At 41.4% G+C, this 16,867-nt stretch overlaps 1 long non-coding RNA gene across 1 annotated transcript in view; it reads left to right on the top strand.

Moving 5' to 3' along the window:
* Nucleotides 1-16,637, top strand: part of LOC120322386 — a 60,409-nt gene extending 43,772 nt beyond the window's left edge. Inside the window, exons 3-5 of the long non-coding RNA XR_005562186.1 lie at nt 15,636-15,702; nt 15,778-16,043; nt 16,102-16,637. This is a non-coding gene — a long non-coding RNA (uncharacterized LOC120322386). The remainder of the gene's footprint in view (nt 1-15,635; nt 15,703-15,777; nt 16,044-16,101) is intronic.
* The last annotated feature ends 230 nt before the right edge of the window (nt 16,638-16,867 follow it).

The following is a 16,867-nucleotide window of genomic DNA, read 5'->3' as shown; positions in this document are numbered from 1 at the left end:
ATTCTATTTGCTCACATCAAAAAGTAACCGTGACAGGTACGATTACACACTTTTATCGAACAGAAATCGATTTCCCTAGGACCCATGATATCTTCTCCACCAACACCATCATCCGATTCTGATTCTGGCCAACTGTCCATCATCTATCTATCAAAGTATCTATTTATCTTTTGTATCTTTCTATCTGCTTAACTGCGTCATCATCATCGCCATGATGGCCTTGCATGTGGGTGAGTTTTTGTGTGTGTAGTGAGTATCTGTGCCATTCTCCCGATGCCACTTCCTCTTCACTTCCCCATCCACTTCCGTTCGTTGTCTTGAGCATCCTGCTGCTGCGAATGCTGCTTGTTGTTGCGGATGGCGTTGATTGCTGTTGACTTTGATTTTTGCAATCTGCTTTCGATTTATTTTATATTTCTTCCAGGTCACTGACATTTGTGTGTGCAATGTCCAGTGTCCTCCTTTCGAGCTCCATTCACTTCCTTCTCCTTCTACTTCTACTTCGCCTTCTCTTTCTCCTTCTCATTCGCCGTCTCATTCACCCACACATGCCCATCATCGTCATTTTTTCACCAGATCCTGCAGCTTCATATTGCTTTTGATTTCTAATTTGGTTCATTGGCTCTGGGCATGTCCGTGTCTAGTCCTGTATCTTTATCACTCCTCTTTTCACCCTCCCTCCCTTTGCCTCCCCCTAACCAGATTTTACCCTGGTGTTCCCCTGATTTAGCACAACCCCCCGACCCCCCAGCCACCACAACATCCCATTGTTGTTTCTGCATGAAATTTGAGTAAATAGCTAAAGCAAAGCGAAATATGTCGACACATGCGGGCAGCTTTCCATTGTGGCTAAGTGTTGGTGTGTATTTGCTGGCATTTGTGTGTGTGTGTCTGTGCATGTGTGCGAATGCGGTGTGTGTGGGTGGCTGAGTGTGTGTTTGTGTGATTGGGGCTGAAAATGCACATTTTGACGCCCGCATTTTTCAGCACCGAGTGTTTCGATTTGGCCTGGCTAATTTCCCAACCATTTTCATTTCTAAACCAGAAACTCAATTGCCTTGCTCCTTATTGGTCCTGGTGATAACTTCCAAAGCATAAAACACAACAACTAACTAATTATACGAAGCTATACATAGGAACGACATTAGTTATTGCTATTGCTCTTTTTATTACTTACACAACGCTTTCAATGAACAAAATTTGCATAAAATCCTTTTTTTAAGCATTGGAAAGGGTTATAACTACACATTTTTTTTCGAAAGTTGTGAATTTATCTAACTGATTACTATCAATTAATAGGAATGTTGCATGCAATTTCTTGTTATTTACAATAAATTTGTTCACTGTTTTCGCCTCCAATCAATCAAGTCTGCTGGGTATTCAAAATTCGCTTAAACAAAAAATGAAAATGTCAGAGTTTTTAGCTTGGTGTTCGGTATTTTCTCTTTCTGTTTCGGCTGGGGTGTAGTACTTGTTATTGTTTCGCCTGATGGATGCCATGGCAAGGTTTTCATAACTTTTTACAGCATGCAAAAGCGATGCAAAATATTCTCTAGCCCTGGACCTCACCCTGGTCCTGGGATTTTGTCTAATTGTTCCCCTACCCGAGCGTTTGAAGAACTCTTTTATTTTGGCTGGCAATCAGCAGAGAACTAAAAATGTGACCACGAAAAATATGCGGGGTGTGGTGGCTGACTGGCGGGCTAGAAACAGGGAACTGGGGGTGGTAATGTGATGTGAGGCAATCAAAATCAAATCAAATGAAAATCGTTCCAGTTGTTTTTGTGTGTGTTGACAAGTTCATTATGTTTGCATTGCGTTTCGGTTAGAGTTGGAGTCCTCCTTTTGTTTGTCCACCGATATGACCAATAATCAATGGCTAATACACACACACACATACGCACATGTGTGTGTGTGGAGGCTGAGACGCACACAAACAAATGCTTGGGCGCACATTAAAAGCGACTTGGGCTAGCCGCAAATTGAACTAATTTGATGTGTGAACAACGGCTAAAATGAAGCAGGGGCGTCATACCATTGATGAGCAAAGCCAGATGGATAGCATTCTCGGATACATACAGTTGGAGTCACGAAAATAGGAGTATGTTTCAACTCTGGGAGCTGTATATTCAATACACTATTACATCAAAGAGCCCTCATTGCAAATCTAGTTTAAAAATAGATGCATAAATTGTTTTTTTTATAAAGAAATATTTATATAAATATTCTTAACGCAATACTATAATACAATACACTACTATTTTGACTTGATCTGTGCACCTATATTGATTGACAGCCAAAGAAATTGTGCTCTTGGGGTTGGCAAGGGAAAACGCAGACAGGACGAGTGTCCAGATCTAAAACCATCTCCCCCCCAATGCACTGTGTTATGATTTTGTGATATATATACCGCATTAATTCAATTTGATGTGGAGCTTGAAGCTCTTGTTGCCAGAATTTCGCCTGAATTTCGATAAACAGGCCGGCCAGCTTCTGCTACTTAGTATGGATTCCATCTGTCTACGAATTAGTTAGAGCGACTTGGGTAGCTAACGAAGCTGGTCGCTTTTAATAACAAATACAATTTGTTTATCAAAAGTCTCGAAGCATCTGACTGCATTCAAGCCAAGAGTACTTTGCAGCATGAATCAAAATTGAAGGAGTCTTTAAGGCAAGTGTCGTGCTGGTAAATTGTGGGATTAGCCTGGGACTTGTTAACAATGTTTCGTCGACGAGGCCTTGAATTATCAGTAGATGTGTGAACAAATACTATTTTCGACAGGGATTTGAACTGCCTGAAGAGTGAGGAGCTTAAGAGTGCATTACATATGTAAGTAGCTTTATTGAAGGTGCTCACCTACGAGTATTTTAAGAATTTCACATGTTTGATCGCCAAGTCACAAGCGCAAGTTATTTATTCACTTTTTTAAGGATTCTTTGCAATCCAATAAGTCATGTTATGGGTAATTACACTCTTTTTGTCTTCGGATCAACTCGCAGAGTAGTCTGCAATGAAAACAAGGAGCTGCGCATTTGGGACCGAAGAGAAATGAATTCATCATGTCGAACAAACGTCGAGTTATTTGCAATTATTTCTGCTGGCTTCCAATTAAATTAGCATACAATCAATCGAATACATTTACAATTCATACGTCAAGTGTGTGTGTGTGTGTGTGCATGTGCGTGTGCGTGTGTGTATTTGCTTTCTCGATCGAATGGATGCCCATCGTTCAGATAGATTTAAATATATATAAGTTGATGTCCATCGCCCAGATGGCGAATATACTCGCATACACATTCATGTATATATAAATATACAGCATCACAATGAGTTATCCTTACGCTCATTACATTTGGATTAACATGCTAATAATGCCATTGGGCAGCATTCAGTACTCCCCATCTTTGGTTGTCTTTGTGGGCCGTATGTAAATGCGGGCCGTACTCCACTTGGGATAAGTCCTGCTCATCCTGACTACTGGCATCCGACGCACTTGACTGAATAATTTAACAAATGCATAGAGCTGGACCCAGAATGGGATGGCAAATCGATGTTTGGCATTGATAGTTGGAGTGTTATAATTGTATGTTTGACAATCTTCATAACTGTCAATTAGATTGCCATATTGCCGATGCTGATGCCGTAGCCATAGCCGATGCTGGTGCTGGTGCTGGTGCCAAGTTGGCAAGTTGGACCATCGCCAGCCCCTGCTCGGTTATCCCCTGCTAATGTAATTGTTTAACACACTGCTGGGCATTATTATAAACAAATGCCTGTCTGGGCGGACAGACAACAGTAGATGGATGGACGTACTGCAATACGATTGCCTTGATTTTATTGACTGCACTGCGATTGTGGTGCACATACTCTTACTCAACTTATTTGCATATGTGGCAGGTTTTCCTTCCTTTCCACCCCCAACACACTCCATGCCATGCCATCACATTCCATCCATCCATCCCATCCAACCCATCCAACCCATCCATCGCATTCATCCCAATGGGCTGCCTATTTTGATTTATGGCAGCAAATTGTGCTTTGGCCTTTTTGAGTGGCTCAAGTGGTGCAGTGGATCCGTATCTGTGCCAAATTCCGAATATCTCTTGAGAGAGCCGTATTAGCATTTAATTGAAGGATTGCCAGGCCGTTGAGGGGAATTAGTCCCGATAATCGAACATTGCTGCTGAGCATGGTAAATAATTTAATTCCGAGTCAGTTGGAAGTGGAAATTACACACAATTAATTTCGAAAATGTTAAATTAGGAACATTGTATTTTTAATTGTTCGTATTGTTAATGCTCCACTATCTGTACGCTTTAAAAATTCCAGTATATAAATTTAAATTGTGAGGATATATGCCTTTATTTCTATTTCACTTCACTGTGTGCATTTTTATCTTTTTCCAAACTGAGATCCCTAGACAGGTGACTGAATAACTCTGTTTGTCCGCCTCAAAGTTGCTTTGAATTTTGTTTTTCGGCCAGGACAATGCGGCCGACCAGATGTCGCAGTCGTCCTTTTGGCCGCCTGTCAATGTCGCTCCTTGATGGCCGGCAATGCAATTTGGCTAAGGAAAATGGCCAAAAGGACGCCGAGCACTGAATACGCAAAATACAGAAAATGCAAAATGCTGGGCTCTCACACAATCGGAGGCATAATGCATAATTATACAATGGCCCAGACGCCAAGGACGATCCAGATGAAGCGAGCTTCAGGGTCCTTATCAGGACATCCGCTCTCAGCGATTTTTAATTGCTATTGTTCGAGTTTATTGTTTTATTATAAAGGGCAAGTGAATGAATAGACAGAGATGGGCTAGAAAAAAAATTAAAAGACAGAAAGTGGTCACGAAAATTTTCATTTAATTTCTTTTGTCGCTTCAGTCGCCTCAGTTGCTTCGGTCTTTTTCGTTTCTTTTTCGTAGCGCTTTCTATTTCTTTTTTCGAAATAAATATGGCAACAATTAACTGGCCGAGGATAAGAAACTTTGGCCAACCATAATTGCAATGAGTCGCAAATTAATTAAGTAATGTCGGCAAGTGCTCCTGCAGTTGGCGTGTATTCAATTTGTAGCAATTTTCATTCGAAAAATGTGTTTAAGGACTTCATAAGGACCCAACTCTAAACTACGAAAACAAGGCAACTTATTTATTTGTTGAATTAACAACGAAAACTCATTGTGAAAGGCTCTAAGGAAGTACAAAGAAAAGCTTTAAGTAAAGACACCTTCGAAATTCCAAATAATAATCGTGCAATTTGAATAGGTTTTCAAAAAATGCTCCCCATTTAATGTAACAATGCCTTCGACCTGCACGTCCTTCAGATGACAAGAACATCAAATTAATATGCACTTTTCTAGCACTTGATCCTGGCAAGTGGGTATGTGGAGTGGCCGTTGGAAAGCCGGACGGACACACAGCCAGCTGGGCTGCGAGTATCCTTTATGGAGAGTAGAAGGACCAGTTGGCAGAGTACGCAAAAAAGGATCGAAGGGGGGGGGGGGGGGGGGGTAGGCAAAAGGCATTTGTATACAAATATGGCGAACAAATATAGTTGGAATGAAACAGCAGAGTGCACTTGAAGGGCACTGGAGAGAAGGAGGGCCGAAAACACGGGCATAAGTGCCAGGTCCTGGAACAAGGACTATGGAACCACGACGCCGACGACGCCACTACAATAATCATAAAAGCGAAAAGCAACAGCCACACACCGCACAACACATATGGTCCGCGGGATCCTGCAGAGTCGGGGCGGAAATAATGTATTAATCCTGTTGAGGCCATATTTTTTATTGGCATTCGTTCCCCTGCCAGTGTGCCTCTTGCCAGCGTGCCACCACGCGTATACGTAATTTGCATTAGCAATCGTTGTCAGCACGGCGCCACGCCCCTTTTGTCTTTCGGGCAGGTGATAAACCGCATTCTTATTATAACACCGCAAAGAACCAAAACGTCGGAAATGCGCACGTACTTATGTGTAATATACACTGAAAAATACCCCAACTATTGGGGAAAAACTAAGAAAATCCAGTTAGAAAGAGATTTCAAAATTGCGCCTCGATATCTGATCAATGCAAAGATGCTTTTAGCTTGAAAGGCGCACTATTGTTTCATTTCATTGAGTGTAAAATTTAACTGATCTATTTTACCGCAATGCTGGACGAGAAAGCGGTGCTGAATAAGGTATTTATTCTAGCATTTCTCTTTGTGTTGATTTAAATGTATTTAAATATATGTATATGTTGTACAACCGACAAGGACAATTTAAGCCCTTTCATAAATATTACTGCTTCGGCGGCGGCAACGCGTCGCGTAATTATTATTACGCATACGCCCCGTTACCCGGCGACCCGAAGCGTAATTCACCGTTAAGCACGGTGGTCAACGGATGACAGGAACTGCGAACGGAAATAATTGTTATGCAATTTAAATTATTCCCTATTTAAATTTTTGCGCACATTATTAACGTACACGGAAAGTTTTGCAATTATATTTGCCATTGAGCTATTTATTTTGATTTAAAATTTACCCACTTTGCATTGAGTTCAATCGAAGGCGCGGAGTATTATTTAAATAGAGTAAATAACTGATTTTAATAAATAAGATTGTGCTACCACAGGATTTATGAAAAACATGTTTCTCCTATTAATCATGTCATTTGATGAGAAATGTTTCAATTTATTTTATTTGTTTTCAAATAAATACGTACTGATACCTTTAAAGTATATATATGTTTGTTTTTAATTGTTGTACTTTCAAAGTAAAGCCATTGTCAGCCCACTGTTGACCATGGTTGACCAAGAGCAGGTCTTGCGGGGGTGTACAAGGTCGATGTAGGTGGAGGAGGGGGGGAAGGAAGGTACATGACGCTGGCTGGCGACAATTATGCGCATGTTGGCGGCTTAAGCAGCCATTATTCCTGCTGCCTCACTTAGTCATTCTCTTTGCCACCCCCAACTCCATCTCCATCCCCACACCCGCCATTCATTTCCCATTACCCTTCCTGCCATTTCCCTCGTCCTCCCGCCGTTTTCCCCTAATTTCCCGCCGTCTTTTACAGGACTTGCACTTCCATTGTTACCGCTTGCTTTTTCATAAATTTAAATACAAAACATATTAAGTTTTATAGCCCGGGAGGGTTAAGTTGTTCGCTGTCCCTGGTGCTGTGCTGTGCTGAACCCCCTGTCGCCCAAATGTCTGCATATGTCTGAAATCCAGCTGAGAATTTACTAACTCCGGCATGTGTGGGACCGAACTGCATTAGAGGAGCAAGAAACGAGGAAGTTGGGGAAAAAATGGTCGATGGGAACGGGGCAAACAAAAAAGATGGAACGGCGACCAAAGCAATTGCCGGGTAACGTTAAGCACTCGAAAAGCTTCCGAGGAAAACGCTAAGCAAACAATTTGAGCAGCAGATCCTGAAAATGAATGAAAATTGGAACGGAAGTGGGAAAATGCAGTGGTGTGGGGCTGGCAAATTCAGAGCGAAGCCGGGTGTGGAATGCCGTTAAATGAGTGGAATGAAATCATATTAATATCCGCATGAGTTACTATTATGGCCCGGGATCGCAGGGCTGTTCAAGTTCACACAGTTCATCATATGGGTTAAGCACGGGAATCTGATTTAAAATACTTTCATTTCTGCAAACATAATAATTGCACTTTTTTGCATTTTTGCAAATAATTTCCTTTCGTACAAATGCATTTGTACGCGTTTGTACGACAGTTGAAAACTGGTTCTTTGTTACTTTAAATTTTATATTAAATTAAATTTGTTCTGTTTCTGTTCCGTATGTTTATTTGATTTTTTTTCGCATCCTGCGACTAGATTCCAGCTATTTTCTTTGAGTCTGAAATGGTTTGGCTCGTTGGCTGAATGATATCGAAATAAATGCACAACCCGAGATGCATTTAAAAACGACTAAACCCCCACCTTAACCCCTCAGTGCCATTCCTTCGGCTGCTTCTTATGAAAATTTCGTTGGGTTTTCCTTTCACACGCAAACGGAACCAGAAATATCAAGTGGAATTGCATTGCATTTCCCTCTTGTGTGTTTGTGTGTGTGTGTGCATGTGTTTGAGTATGTATGTGTGTATGTGTATGGGTCTGGCATAAATACAGTTTACTAAAATTGAATTCATTATGCTGAAAATACAAAAACAGACAGACCGAAAGACACAGCATTCGCCCCACATAAACCACATAGGATAAATATATATACAAGTGTATATATATCGATGAACTTCCTTCTCTATGCGAATATAATATATAATGGAGTCAAAAGCAAAATATTACCATGCATAAATAACGGATAGAAAAACCAATCCATATATATGTACACTAAAATGGGAGTATATGTGTGTCACAAACAAGTTTATCCATTTCTATATCTATTTGTTTATCTTATTGTGGGGCCTCGAAAAATCTATATATGTATGCACACAGAAAGAAATTTGTTTAAAGCGGATGCAAGTGTTCTCTCACCAATGTAAAAATATAATGCAATTAATTGCAAAAACTCTTCAGCTTTCTGTTACAAAATCGGAATTACAGTTGCTGAAGCGGTAATTGTTTCCAGTGCAGTGCATATAAATACGTATATTGCACCAAAAATGTGTATAAAAAAAAAGCATGAAACACGCAGAAAGACCAAGAGCATGAATAAAAGGAGACTGCCATTGCAATGGCCCCATTTTGAATGCGACTCCATTTTCGTTTGGCTTTCGGCGCCCACTGTCATTGATTTACTTTCCAAGCTTTTCCCCTTTTCCGCTGATTTGCCCCTGCAACTGCAGTTCCTCCTCCGCCCAAGCTGGCCATTAACTAAATTGATTTGTTTTCAAATAAAAATACACATAACCGAACACAAAAAACGGTCAGTCACCCGTTGGCAGCACAAAAAAACACCATACATCCCGATGCATTGCAAATGGAACGCTATCGACAGGCCAATGCAATTCCCCTTAGATAAGAACTCCTCTGAAAGCGTTCGTAAAAACTAACAACATGGAGATACCGGGGCGACCATATCGACGCTTACTAAAAGGGTTTGTAAAATTACATCATTTCGAAATGGATTTCGACGAATCGAATAAATTTCGATCTTTAACTCTGATATAGCTTATTTTCATATATCTACATCTAATTAAATACAACGTTGTTATAAAATGTACTTATATTTGAGGTAAATATCCCTCACTGATGGATCACAGAACTAACTTACTTATTTGTGGTAACATGTCGACATGGCTACATTGAGAAATCACTTATCACTTGGCTTCCCCTCATTTTTTGGCACGTCCTCTTGTCGCATTTCATTAATTTAACTGCATAAATGTAGTGCACTCCCTCTAGTTTTTCCCTCGTTTTCCCCTAGTTTTCCCTAATTTCCCCTCTCGCTACCCCACCCGCTACTCACCAGCTTCCTTGTAAACACTTTACTAAAGAGTTCATTTCCGTTTGCCGTTTCGCAAGCCAACAAAAAAGAAAAATCCGAGTAAAATCCGAGGAATAAAGAATGAAAAGTGAAGACAGAAGTGTGTGGCGAAAAAAGGGGTGTAAGTGTGTGTGTGTCTGTGCCAGCGTGGGCGAGGGGGCAAGCTTAGTTAGCTTCGACCCCTTGACCACGAAGCCTCTGCATCCTGCAGCCTGCCTCCTGAATCCTGCATCCTGGTCATCAGCCCGTCTCCGGTTCGTTGAGGGCATGAGATATTTAAAAATTCTTTTGTCCTCTCTCCTTGGTCTTAGTGGTTGCCGCATTTTCATTTAGTTTGCATTATGTTTTAAATTGTCGCACTTGGCGCAGAACGGCAGTGCTTGCGCAAGGCACTGAAAAAAAATATATATTATATTTTAGACATTACCCACCTTCTTTTTCAGTGGACTCAAAGACACATACTTAATGAGCTACAGCAGAACGTGTTGCACTTCTCTGTTATCTGAATGGCTGTGTGTTTGTATGTGTGCGGTTGAGGGGCAGACAACACCTCTTGACCCCTCTGACCCCCTTTTCACCCCTTCCCCTTCACTTGACACCACTTTGAAGGCAATGCAGACATCATGACCAAACAACTTTCATTTGCTTACAAAGGATTTTGCACGAGAATCCTTGTCGGGTTGACAAAAGAGTCTTCCTCGGTTTTCTCCTTCTTTTATTCTATATGTATTTTGGCTTTTCTTCGGTGGAAATCAGTTGCGGTTTTTCCAGCAGTCAGCTAGTGAATGTGTGGCTTTCGAGTTGTAAAAAAATTAATTGCACTCGTCGATGGCGAAAAAGAAATTGTTCAATACAAAGAAACAAAAAACCACAAAAAAATCTACAAAATATCTTCACATAAGAAAGCTTGTACAAAATGCTTTATATTGTCGGCATAGTTGATGAATTCTCTTGGAAATTGTATTCTGAGTAACCTCATTTTCCACACCTGAAATTGTTCCTATTCGGAAGTTCATTAGGCTTAAAATATTTCTAAACATTTTGCACCATTCTCAGGTGTTTAAAACAGAAGTGAAAAAAAACTGTGACTCAGAGAAAGGAATGTACAAGAAAAAGAAAGTGCAAGGGAAAATCATTGGGAAAACTCTTGACGAGAAGTTGCGGGAAATGGGGGAAACTGGTAAGCAAATTCGAGGGTCTCCCACACCTCCAGCTCCACTTCAGCAGCCTCTAGTTGGGCTATATGTGTCATGAGCCATTTAAGCTCATTACGGGCATCAATTTGGTTGGGTGAAAAGGCGAGGGGGATAGCTGGCGGGAAAAGCCCCCGAGAAAACTGAAAAAATGATGCCTCGAAACCTTAAGTGCTTTCCACTTGCTGCTGAGCCATCTGAGGAAGTGGTAAATTGTTAATTTTAAGCCACCTGCTCCCCATTTTCCAGCGAATTCAGCAAGTTTTGCGTTTCGCGGTTCTTTTATGGGTTGCGTTTTTTAAGCAGGCCAGGTGACACGGATTTTTCTGCTTTCGGGCAATTAAATTCAATTTGCCCAGCTAATGGGAAAAGTGGCACGATTGCAAGAGAATGGTTATTATAAATATAATTTTAGTTAATAATTGAGATCACTCAAATTCTACTGCTATTTGGAGCCAGTCCTTGAGCCAGTACATGTGTATGTGGGCACAGATATGTGGGAATTTTCGGTCATGTAAGGAGGAATAAGAAATTGAAATCCATAAAGCGCAGCAGCCATAACAATACAGAAAAAATCAAAAAGGACGGAGGGAAACTGAGGAGGAGGAAAGAAAAACGCGAAATGAATTTCACTTGAAATGTGAAAACATAAAAATTGTTTATGACTTCCGCTACGCTGCCTGCATCTGTCTGTCTTTGTCTGCGGCTTGGAAAAAGGGCGAAAAAGCGGGGAAACCGGGGACAACCGGGGAAATGCGAGGTAGGTTGAGGGAAGGTGTAGGGGACTTACTGCCTTATCAATTGGCGGCACTATCGAAAAAAGTTTTTGGGCTAAAGTCTGCAGGCTGCATCCAAAAGTAAGGAGATCCTTTGACTCCACGACAACAACTAAAGATGGGGAAAGAAGAAGAACGATAAGGGCTAACCTGAATTTTCGGCAGAATAAAGAATGTAATAAATATTTAAAATTGTTGTTCGTTGCCGTGAAAAGCTTAAACATGCAGTTTTAAAATATTTGCAAACTTAATTGTATGCATGTCAGTAAATGCGGCTTGTGACTATAACATCGTGTTCCTTTTAATGCTTTTATATTCCTAATGGACTTTTTGTCCATTTAATTGAAAACCTTTTGTCGACTTGCAATCAACTGATCAACTCCGGCAATAGAATCCTCCGCACCTGGACGCTTAAAGTGGCGGATGGCGGTGGCCAAAGAGGCATTCGCACTCTCACCTGTCCGTCTGGCGGGGATTCCCCGCTCACCTGGCACTGTCCACTCCATCGAGTGTTCTGTGCTTTCGGTTTGTTCCGGCTTATTGCAATTTGCAACGTTGAACGTTTCATTTAAGGTTCACACGGCGGTTGGTATCCGACACGGAAAAAATTGTGATTATTGGTAATCATGGGTAAAAGAAACTTTCATGTGCGGTTACAAAATGGTGAAGAAGTGGATTACTGAAAAAACTGTTGCCAAATATAAAATAAAAATTCGATCAGCTCATGTAATCGCATCAAACTTTAAAGCTTCAATAACCGAAATTAAAGATCACACGCGAATGTCCGTTGAATAAGTTCTGATAAGTTATCCAATTTTTTTCCCGTGCACATACGAGTATATGGCTCTTTGGTGGGTGGGTGGTGCTGCTTTTGGCTGTGCTTCAGTGGGTGGTGCTACTTTTAGGTGGTGCTGCGTTGCCTGACGACGTGACAATGGTGCGTCCCTTGCCACTCGCTTTCGACCAAAAATAGCCGCATGCAATTGATTACAGCAAACGAATGAATGGCGGAGCAAACGGCGAGCCGGAAACTGTGAAAAAGTTTGGGGAAAATGCGGAAAACGGTGAAAAAGGATGCCATGGATGAGGCGAAAGTCGGGATAGAGCGGGAAAGAGGGCATCCAGCCAATGTATTCGGTATTTGAATGGAGAATGCTGCGAATTAACATCGCAATAATGCACAGCAGCTCATTCCTTTGCTCTATAAAGAAGGACGGCTTATAGAAACTTTCCCTCTAACTAAATATATGCTGTCTACACTCCAAATAATGAAACATTTCAGAATGTAAAAGGCAGTGTTTTAGTAATAGAGTAGTGACACCATCCAACTTTTCTTTATAACAATAATAATTCAACTATTCAATGGAATTTGAAAGCGCACTCGTTGAAATTTCGTTGTGCTGCTTCTCGACTTAATTAAATCCTTAAAACCCCCAATAAGTGGATTTATCGAAATGAAAATATTGAAAATTCAGGAAATGTCAATCTGAATTAATCAAAGTTGCCTTTTTGCAACAAATTGTTATTAATTCGCCGAGTCAAAATTAAAATGCGCATGGTTGTGTGGTGGCAATGGCTGCATGTGTGAATAAGTGCTTTTTAAAGCGATTGCAATTCAAAGCAATTCAATTCAATTCAATCCAATCCAATTCGGAGCCATAAAAAGCGCCCCAAGACGACGAAGATTGCATAACACTTTAATCGCTCACCGGAAGCGGATGTCGTGCTCGCTCCGTCTGTGTGTGTGTGAGTGTGTATGAGTGTAGGTGGTGTGAGTCGCACACTTAACCCATGACAGCCAGGGCGGCATACAAATGTAATTAAGATCGATTATACGCCTTCTTGGAGTCGCAATTTAAATCATTTAGAGCGCTAAACCATTTGGAAATAAAGAGAAACGTTATTCACACGCTATCACGAATTCGTTGTATAGAAATTTCACTTGCTTGGGAATATTTTTCAGTCCTACTAAAATGTTTTTTTTTTATATTCATTTAGTTAACTTTTGTTAGAACTATTTTATTTATATTTCTAATAAAATTACGTTTTAAATTCTCTGTGTGAAAATCGTATTTCTAGTTTTAATATTTTCTTTGTTATTCGAATAAAACAATTGGTGGCCTCGCCAGAGATGAGCCGGGATGGCTGCGTCTGGTTCTCCGGATGGGGCAACGTAACGACCATCATTTGTTGCAAAATGATGTATAATTTAATACCCGCAAAGCCAACTCCCCAATGGCGAACTCCCACACCGGGGTGACCTCCAAAGCAAGCCAGACCCGGTAGAAGTCAACAGTGTACTTCACTTCACTTCACTTCACTTGGCTTCCATTTCATCTTCTCGCCGTCTTCCACATCGTCCTCATCCGCTGCCTTATCCCAATCCCCATCCCCATCCTCATCCGTGTCCCCATCCACAGCCATATCCTCATCCACATCCGGGACCCGGCCACGGACCACTAACGCGTCCCCAATGGGCAGCCAACAAAAACCGAGCACATGTGTATATAAAAAATACAACCCCACGAATCGCGGAGTGGGAAAAGAAACTCGGAGTACTCGTGCATTTAGTGGCCACACTGAGCGAGACCAAAAATCACCTGTAGCTAATCAAGAACAGCCATTGGAAAAGTATATATTCACTTAGATCCCTTGGTTTTAAAGGGGCAGCAGGATTTTCGGCAGTGTAGGTGGCGCTGCTTTTTGTTTTCGCCTGTCGCCGGAGGACCCAAAAGCTATAGCGCGGGCCTGTGGAAATGCGGAAATGTGGGAAGCTATAGGTATCGGGGCTACAGGGGCCACGCCCGGCGGTTGTTTAACTCGAGTGCTGCACATAATTCATGTGTCCACTTGCAATTTTTCGTTTGCTGCGACATTGTTATGCTGGCCATGTTGTAAAAACGCCAAAAACAAAAGAGAGCCATTCGCCAAAAAGAGGAAAAAATGACAAAAGGAAAACAAGGAAACACACACCCCCTTTCCTCCGTAAAAAGGAAAAAGAAACCCTACATCCAACATCCAGCATCCAAAGAGACGTGTGCGAGCGACTTTATATGCCATTATTAGTGTGTTAGAGACACACACTTTTTTTGGCTGGCCGGGGAGGAATGGGTGGTTCGGTGGTTGGGCGGTTCGGTGGTGCCGTTGCCGAGCGGGAGGTTCAGTGGGTGGGTGGGTGACTGACTGCGCGTGCGAGTCTCGCACACAAAATAGATTACTCAGTGTCGCAACACTCTATCACGGCGCCAGATCGACTAGAGGTGAAGGAGGGTTGCGCGGGAGCAGACAGCGGTGAAAGCGGGTGAAAGGGGGGTGACGGCCATAGGTGTCGCACGGACAATGCCGCTCTGATGTGAATGGCAAGTAAATCTATTTTTTCCCAGAGGTCAGCAGATCGCTGCAAATTAAATGTGCAGAAAGTGAGGTGGCAGTTGATCTCATTTCTTTATGAAGGGAACTCTGCCCATAGAAATAAGATTTTGATGACGTGTCAAATGTATTTCTCTGTGTATCTCTTTGTTTAAATGTTTTTAATTTACCCTCTAAATAAATGGTGATCCAATGAAGTGACAACTCAGACTTTTTAAGCCTTCAATTCTGAAACGAATCCCAGTTGATTCCGCCAGTTGGCCATCAAACATTCAAGTGGCAGTAAAGTGCATTTTCACACATGTCACCCGTTGGCCAAAAAGCCCACTTTTCCTACCGTTAACCCATGCTGACCACCCTTAGCCGCATAATTTATGGCCCGACATTTATGGCTTTATGGCCTGCGTTTGTCACAAGAGCCCCGCCGAACACCATTCAGCGTTTTTCAGAGTTTAAACCTATTTTCCTCAGCTCTTCACTAATAGGGAATAGCATAAAAAAGCTCGGAGAAAAAAAGGGTAAACCCTGATTAGGCCTCCAGGATCATTAGTAACTGTTGCAGTGGGTCCTTCCTTCGCTTATCTTTCACTTTGCTGGCAATTATCTAGTCAATCAATTGATAAATGGAACTTTTACTCAGTCCTGTCCCCAATGACTGACTAAACGCAACGAGTCTCGGGGAAAACTTGGGGGAAGAAAAGTAAAGCAAGAGGTTGGACAGAAAAAAATTTAAGGAGAAAACATCGTTAATGCCAATGCGACTACAAGTTACCCTTTAACCAAATAAATATCCAATATTTTAAATTAAATAATATAAACTAATAAAATGCATGCCAATCTAATTAGATTCTTATTTTCAGATTGTGATACAGGAAAGTTTTACCTATAAACGTAGGCTATGCGAAATAAAGCAGTGCAGCATTTAAGGTAAGTCGTTTGAATTCCTTTTTTATATTGATATATACTGGCATTTATAACTTGCAAATGTGGGCATGTTCAAAGCATCTGAAAATTCAATACTCCCCCGAATACGCTGCAAAAAAAAGGGAGAAAAAGGTCCCAGTTGGAGAAGTTGACTCGTCACTTGACAACGACATTGGGCGACACCCTTCAATGGCTTTGATGACGGTCTTCACCCTTTTTAAGTTCCAAATTATCCAGATTCCTGGGCTGTGTTGCATCGTTCGCCTGATTAATTGTCGCGATACACGAGTCTATATGTATAGGAATATATATATATATACGTATATCATATATATAGATTTACAGTTAGGTCACTGCATAGATTTTGCAAATTAATGTTGACATGCACAATAAATTTTGCAGCACTCGAAATCGAGCATTAGCATTAAATGTGATGTCACTCGATGGCTGTCAAACGTATGCGAAAATTGAAAGTCCCCCATCGATTCCCGCCGGTCTGTCAAGCCCTTTCGCCTGTCATTTTGGGCCGGCAGCTCATCGAACTGGAAAATTATTTGGTCATTATGTCAATTTAGTGAAAGCGATGTGGACGGACACCCCTGAAAACGCAAAACCGTCAACGGAACTCCATGAAAAACAACAGTCGAAAACAAGGCAAAACACAGCAGAACTGTGTACTGGGTAGCAGAAGTGGGCACAAATGAATGCGACCACTAGTGCATTATAAAATTAATTAAATTTACAGTTTCGATGGCGCTTGACGTTGTTTTGGGGTTTCATCGGCCATTTTTAACACAAAGGACAACTCACAAAATGATCAGTGGCGAGTTTAGCATTATCAATTGAACGCTGTTTATAACTGATTCATAATTGCACCCCGTTTAATTAAATATGCATTATATTCCTGTGAGAGCACCTAAGTAGTCTATCTTATCTCGCAAATTTCGGATTTTCAGTTGGGGTTGGTTTTCGGTTTGAATTGTGTATAATTAAATTTCCGCATTATTCACGTTTCAAGGCAAAATCAACAGCTGCCACGGCAAAAGGATTTCCAAGGATTTCCATCCGTTGGGTATAAAATTACCAAAATATAAAATAGCATCACATCGGCAACTTGCCAAGGTGAATGGGTGGCGTCGCTCGACTGCAATGGCAATGGCATCGTTCA

This window comes from Drosophila yakuba, chromosome X (genome assembly GCF_016746365.2).
Source record: "Drosophila yakuba strain Tai18E2 chromosome X, Prin_Dyak_Tai18E2_2.1, whole genome shotgun sequence".
NCBI lineage: Eukaryota > Metazoa > Arthropoda > Insecta > Diptera > Drosophilidae > Drosophila > Drosophila yakuba.
This window is presented reverse-complemented; position numbering and strand designations above follow the sequence as displayed.